The 6,855-nt window shown below is 33.8% G+C and overlaps 2 long non-coding RNA genes across 15 annotated transcripts; both read right to left on the reverse strand.

Annotated features, from left to right (window-relative positions):
• Window positions 1-1,197: 1,197 nt before the first annotated feature.
• On the reverse strand, window positions 1,198-3,887 carry LOC110877630. 12 transcript variants are annotated; one of them, XR_004866636.1, is made up of 8 exons: window positions 3,750-3,887; window positions 3,583-3,639; window positions 3,155-3,257; window positions 3,004-3,059; window positions 2,559-2,629; window positions 1,880-2,439; window positions 1,709-1,786; window positions 1,198-1,522 (listed from the first exon to the last, which is right to left on the reverse strand). It is a non-coding gene; the product is annotated as an uncharacterized LOC110877630 (long non-coding RNA). The 12 variants fall into 12 exon arrangements; XR_004866638.1 differs by having other exon boundaries at window positions 3,583-3,649; XR_004866633.1 differs by having other exon boundaries at window positions 1,880-1,930; window positions 2,057-2,439; window positions 3,583-3,887.
• Window positions 3,888-3,981: 94 nt separating this feature from the next.
• On the reverse strand, window positions 3,982-5,078 carry LOC118481994. Of its 3 annotated transcripts, none has more exons than XR_004866642.1 (3): window positions 4,657-5,078; window positions 4,232-4,389; window positions 3,982-4,129 (listed from the first exon to the last, which is right to left on the reverse strand). It is a non-coding gene; the product is annotated as an uncharacterized LOC118481994 (long non-coding RNA). The 3 variants fall into 3 exon arrangements; XR_004866641.1 differs by having other exon boundaries at window positions 4,652-5,077; XR_004866640.1 differs by having other exon boundaries at window positions 4,685-5,069.
• Between the last annotated feature and the right edge of the window lie 1,777 nt (window positions 5,079-6,855).

Genomic DNA, 6,855 nt, shown 5'->3' on the forward strand with positions numbered 1-6,855 from the left:
CTATAAATAGGTGCACATAAGCGAACCTCATAGAACTTTGGTGAGATTTCATACCGAGGTGCTGCCGGTGTAGATTTGAATGTAAACGTTGTAATATCAATCAGAAAAGTGATTTAAGTGAAGATCTAGCTGTTTCTACGTCAGGTACTTGTTTTCCGCACCTGTATCTGATCAAAACTCCTCTGATAGACTCGTTCGGGTCAAAACACGATCCTACATTCTCTCTCTCGCTCTCTTTTTTTTTTTTTTGAACGGCCAACAAACTCAATCCCGAGCACTTTCGGGGCACCCACTGGACAAACGGAGTACTCCGAGAGCAACCCGAGTCCACCACCAATTCCGGGGAAACCCAGTAACCCACCCGCCCGTAGGCACGACAGTGAAATTACCAGTAAAACTCGTTTGGCTTAAGAATTCAACCCAGATTTCCCTGGGTCTCCTATCATTGTTCACCAGTGAATCACTCTGCAACAAGTGAGAGTTAAATTTGCATCTCTCAAGAAAAATACAAATTCTCCACCACTTATCCAGGGATCATTGGCCTCTCTCTTCTTTTTTTAAAACAAATTCCCAATTTCTTTGTTTCTCTCTCTATTTTTTCAGTTACATCAAAATAATCTCTCTCTCTCATATTTCTCTCTCATTTGAAGACGGTGGTCCGATTAGGGTTCCGGCGAACCTTAAACAGGCGTCCTACCCCAAGTTCGTCCATCATCTCTACTTTGACTTAGAACACAACTTGTTCAGATTATAAGAAAACAGCGTCATTTTCAACGATTCCGATTCCGAGTTCGTGGTTTTCAGATCCGTCACAAGGCATGAAGGAAACCGGCGACGTTTTGTGTTTTGGTGCTCGATTTGAATGACACTCGTTCTAGATCCAGGTTTTTTGTGTTGAAATTTTAGGGGTTGTTGATAAGCACGTGTTCTTGAAAGGCATAGTTTTTTCTTATTGAAATATTGGGTTTAATGGTAATTTTCAGTAACTTATTATGTTGTGTTTGAATTAGTATGATTATTTGGCTGTTGTAACACTATGAAATTAGTGTTTGTTTTGAAATCAACAGGTACTCTCCTTCGTAAACGTAATTTGTTTTCATTTTGATACTACAAATTGGGTGTTGGTTTATAACTAAAATAAAACTAGTGGGAATGCCCGCGCGTTGCAGCGAGTGTCCCGAATGATTTCATATTCAATTTGTTTGTTCAATTATATACGTATAACTGAAAAAGCGCAACTATAATATGTTATTAGAAAGCTATATGAACAAACTCATAAGTTTCTTAATTGGTTAAATCAGTTATTAATAATTATAGTAAGAGTTTTATGTTGCTGCAACCCTTGTTTTCGATTGACCGGCAATACCGAGGCCCCTTAGCTTCCTATCCATCCTCCATAAGTAAGAGTTTCATGTAAGTTGTATTTTATTAGCTGATGAGTCATTTGAGTTGTACGGGTGAGATAACAGCACATTTGATCCCGTTCAATGTGGTACGTCGGATCAAAACTAAACCAATGCACCTGTATCGCCCACTCATATTAACAACATAACAATCGTAATCAATTATCTTATGAGATTAAGTGCAAAAAAGATTAAAGCGAAAATTTCATAGTACCAATAAATCTCCGAAAACGAAAAATCAGAACAGTATCAATAGATCTCTGAAAGCAATAAAGATTAAAGCGAAAATTTCATGATAAAATTACCTCAATGACTATTCGCATTCCAGATCGATCACTCGCGTCACGGATATCACTTATGCCTTCCAAAGTCTTTAACAAAAGCTAAAAAGTATACATTCAGGTTATAAACTTATAATGGAACATAAAATGATATAGCATGAATAAAACATAAATGGGTATAAAAAAAGAAGATACCTTGTTCTGAATTAGCTCGGCATTTTTCATAACAAGAGAGGATTTCTTGGTCTGATAAGGAATTTGTTGCATATACAAAACAGATTTCCAAATCAAGTTAATCCAGCATGGTGTACGAACTCATGTAATAAGAATTTTAAATCCTATAAACTCTTATAAATAGTCATGAAAAGTGACCTCTTTTACTACAATTGCTGCACTCTTTGTTTTAGAATCAGATATTTCGATCTCAGTCTTTCCTCTGACTACTACACGCCCTTTTCCAGTTCAACAGGCGTCCAAGATTCTCAGTCTTTCCTCCTCTGACTACTACACGCTCTTAGAAATAAAAAACCCAGTTAAACCCATAATAGATTTATACCTAAACCATCTTGAAGATGATGACCATACCTGCGATCGAGCTATATACTATGATTAAGGCTATATACTATTATAGGTAAAGATGATGACCATACATGCGTAGTAATCCGGAACCCAACTATTCGGTGTTCTTTCATCGTCTAAATAGCTACAGTTTAGAAGTTTACACACCTGATAATCAACAGCAAGTTTCCCATTAACTGCAAGAGCGGATTGATAGTTACATTTTTTTCTGCCATGTTCGTCATGCTGTAATATACAATTGTGACTGAAATAGCTAAGTGTTAAATGATAAGAAGTCAACTTAATCATACATTACCTGCAAAGTAGTGAAATGCCTTCATTTCTGAATAGTCTTCCATTTTTATAAACTTTTTCAAATCCCCAAACCTGTATTACAATCAGAACTCTAACAATATGAATACAAATACAATCTTACAAAACATTTATATAAAAAAAAAAACCAAACTCAACCAAACCAAGTTTATTATAGAGTAAATTACGGTTTTGGCCCCTGTGGTTATATCACTTTTACCATTTTGGACCAAAAAGGAATCTTCTAACATCTGAGCCAAAAGGGTTAGAAAAAAAGACGTTGGGGGCTCAGATGTTAAAAGATTCCCTTTTGGGGTAAAAGTGATATAACCACAGGGGCCAAAATCGTAATTTACTCTTTATTATATATAAGTTGAATAAGAGAAAAAAAGATACCCTAAATAAATTATAGAACAAAGACAACGACTAAACTACCCCAAATGCAATACCTGTGGATCATGAAAGCACTATACATTGTTTTCAAGCATATCATGATATAGCTTCACTGCATATTTAAGTCAAGTCTTCAAAGAAATTAATTTCCAACATCCACATTATATCCAAATAGCATAGTAATTCTTGCACTTTAGGCAATCTCACCACATCCGGTTCAACCCGTGATAGCGGTTCAGAAGTTCAACCGCAACTCGCCAAAAACTGGCAAACCTACTTAGGTATTAGACCAAGAATGTAATATCACAACCTAAAACAATCAGTGGAAAAAACATATTGTTAAAAAAATATAATGTAACTCCGCACATGTTGTTAGCTATGAGAACACGAAATTAGATTTGTTTTTTTTTTTTTACAAATATGAAACAGATACGGTATTAGGTAATACCTGCCTAATAATCTTAACTCATTTATTCACATCGACCCGTTTTGACACACACCCAACCCGACCTGTTTTGACCATCACCTAGTCGTTTAACTTATAAGTTCCACCATAAGTACTCTGCATGATTCTATACAAAACTGTTTACATTACTTTCAAATGCATTTAAAGCTTAAAGGGAATATATACGAACCGGTCAGGCCAGTGCACTTGATAAAGATTGATATAGTCAGTCTGCGCATGCAGCAAGCTGCATGATTCTCCAGTATACAAAAACCACCCATCAAACCGTTTACCGTTACATCAACTGAATATTTGCCAATGCATGTATACAACGAAATAAATGCACCACTAACATACAAATGCAAGCAGTGTACACGGGTATTCTTGCGAAACAAGTGCAGTGTCAGATAATGTAGAAATCAATATCAGCGTTTTGGATATGGTCTTTCCATCAGAAACAACAGAATGTGTTTTGTGCTTGTATGTCATCAAGATAGTCCTGTAAAAATGAGGCTGATCAAGACTCGTGACATAAAATAATAGTGAATAGACCTTTGTTATAAAAAAAAATGCACAGAAGGGCATGCCTAAGCTGGAGAAGCACACAACAAACGGGTCAACGGTGTACGACCATAGTCTCTTATCTTTATCCCTGTTAGTTGCCCTTCAATCGCCGGTGAAATCGTATCGGATACCATCACCGGCGGCCCCTTAACGATCATACATCTGAAGTTAACCTAAACAATAAAACATGAAATAATTAGGGTTTTGAAACCCTCAATCATAAATCATACAACTGAACCATTCGATAAACCATTAATTCAGTTAAAAGCATTTACCTCATCTGAAAGACGCTACGATAAAATCAAGCAAGATAGCATAAAACCTGATACTCAAGACTGATAATTGCAACTCCATACATCTATTATCGGTTTAATCGTGCATCCAAACACCCCGCCTAAAACTGTTTGTTATCTTTATACTGCCATAACACAACCTGCATTTTCAATTAACAAAATTTTTACCAAACAACATCCCAAATTAAACCCTAAATTCCAAAATCCCATTATAAATTTCAACAAAAATCAAAACAAATAACTGAAAAGTGAGTAACTACTGGTTGTTTCACAGCTACCAGTCTACCACCATTAGGGTTTTCTTCTGAGATCAAATTTTTACCAAACCCCACAATTTGAATTTGATAAATTTAAGATTATAGAAAAAAAAAGATGAGTAATCGATCAAGAATTAATGAATACCTTACATCTTTTTAATTAGAGGAACTCTCTCACCTCTATAATCGGTCGGCTTGTCTAATCCAAATGTTTCTTCTCCCCCACACTTCCGTGACTCCCAAGCCGTCATACTCCAACCCCAATAACCAGAACCTGTTCCGAACGTCTGCGTCGCTATGGTCCACCATCTTCACCTAAAGAGCGATTGCAGGTTCATATAAAAATGATGGACCGATCAACTGCTTGTTTAGGTAGATAGAAGGACGAACGGTGGTGAAATTCATCAATCAATAACTTAATTAAATGTGAACATCAGAGACATAATAAATGTAGGGTTCTAGAATTTCATGTATGAAATCTCTGTGTTGCCCCTCAGACGTCTTAAAAAATTTGGAGATTGTCTCAATTTGTGGCTTGATCTTTGTTGTACATAATGCTTTAAAATTGATACGTATGGCAAAATTACCATCTTGTACATCACTTCTCCTTTTTATAGTATTATAGATTATAGATATAGATTATAGATAAGATGTACACATGATTTACTACCCACCAGATAAAGGTTGCCTTAAAGAAGAGGGTGATAGAATTGACAGGAAGAAAAACACATCGGCAGTTCGATGAGGTATGTGTTTTCCTTTTACATATGAACTTTTCCTTAAGGGCAAACTGCAAAGATACCACGGTTCACTTTTTACCGATATACAAAACTGTGGCATTAAATGGTATAGGTGATTAGTTTGTTACATAAAATGGTTATAAATTGCATATTTTGATAAAACTATAATTATATCGTGTTTATGGTTTTAAAAAAGTTTTTAGCGAGTTACATTGACGTAAAAAAGTTAAAACAATTAACAGAGGTGTAAAATAAATTACAACCATGACGTAAAAAAGTTTTAAAAAGTTTACATTAAAAAAGTCTAATCGTACGCGAGTCTAACCGTACGCGAGAGAGGTATAAACGTAAACCTAAACTAACAGAATATGTTAAATAATCAATATTAATAATTTTCGAATGTAAAAAAATGTTTTTACGTGCGTTGTCAAATGTAAAAAGAATGTTTTTTAAGCCCTTGATCATCGGCTTGAGCTCCTCTAAATGTTACACGTTAATCTATTTTTACACACATTTGTAAAAAAATTATTTTACATTTACGTGTGATATTTAGAGAGCTACAACGTATTTTTAAGAAAAAACATCTATATAAAATACATATGTAAAGCGTATGCAAAAAATTAAAAAATAATAATAATATATGTAAACGGTATGTAAAAGCGTGGGCAATTTTTACGTACGATGTCGATTGTCAAACATTTATTTACGCACTTGTCGAATGTAAATGTTTTTTTTAACTATCGAATGTAAACTCACACGTAAAATATTTTTTTTACGTACGATGATGAACGTCATTTTTTTCGCAGACGGTGTCGAATGTTAGAATTATTTAGGCGCATTGTGTCGAACGTGTGTAAAACAAAGCGCTTACATTCTTCATCGTACGTAAAAAACAATTTTACATTCGACAATTAAGAAAAGTTTACATTCGAGAAAGTGTGCAATTTTTTTTGACATTCGACACCGTATGTTTTTTTTTTAAATTCTATGTAAAAAAATAATGGTTTAAAAGCGCAAGCAATTTTTACGTACGGTGTCGATTGTAAAAATTCGTGTCAAATGTGTAAGGGTTTATTATATATATTTAAATTTCTAATTAAGTTGTTTGTTTTGTAGGTTCGGATTTTGCGGTTAAAGATATATAAGAAATAGACAACTAATTTTAGATTTTTTTTATTAATAGTTTTTTTTTGTATTTTTCTTTATACAATAAAATTTGTATCAAACTAGTTTATATTGACGTCGCGCGTTGTGGCGAAACCGAGCAAATGATAATGTAAAACAAACGTGATTTGAAAATAAAGCATATGTTTAGAAAGCCAAACCATTAGAACGGCTTAGTTTATCACCGTACCGTTTTATAATACCAAATAATTACTTTATTTTGAGTACAACTTTGTTTTTAACAAAAGTTATAACGGAATGTCGGGGAAAAATCAAGCACAACAATGTACTTAAGTTTTTAGAAAAAAATTATAAACGTAAATTATTGAATAAGTATCAAATTAATTGATAAATTAATATATGTTATAAAAAAGAAAAAAATTAAAAATATGTTATTAAAAGTAAATATAATAGTAAAGTATTATAATATATTAAATAAAAGAAT

This window comes from Helianthus annuus, chromosome 9, assembly GCF_002127325.2.
Source record: "Helianthus annuus cultivar XRQ/B chromosome 9, HanXRQr2.0-SUNRISE, whole genome shotgun sequence".
NCBI classification, from domain to species: Eukaryota; Viridiplantae; Streptophyta; class Magnoliopsida; order Asterales; family Asteraceae; genus Helianthus; species Helianthus annuus.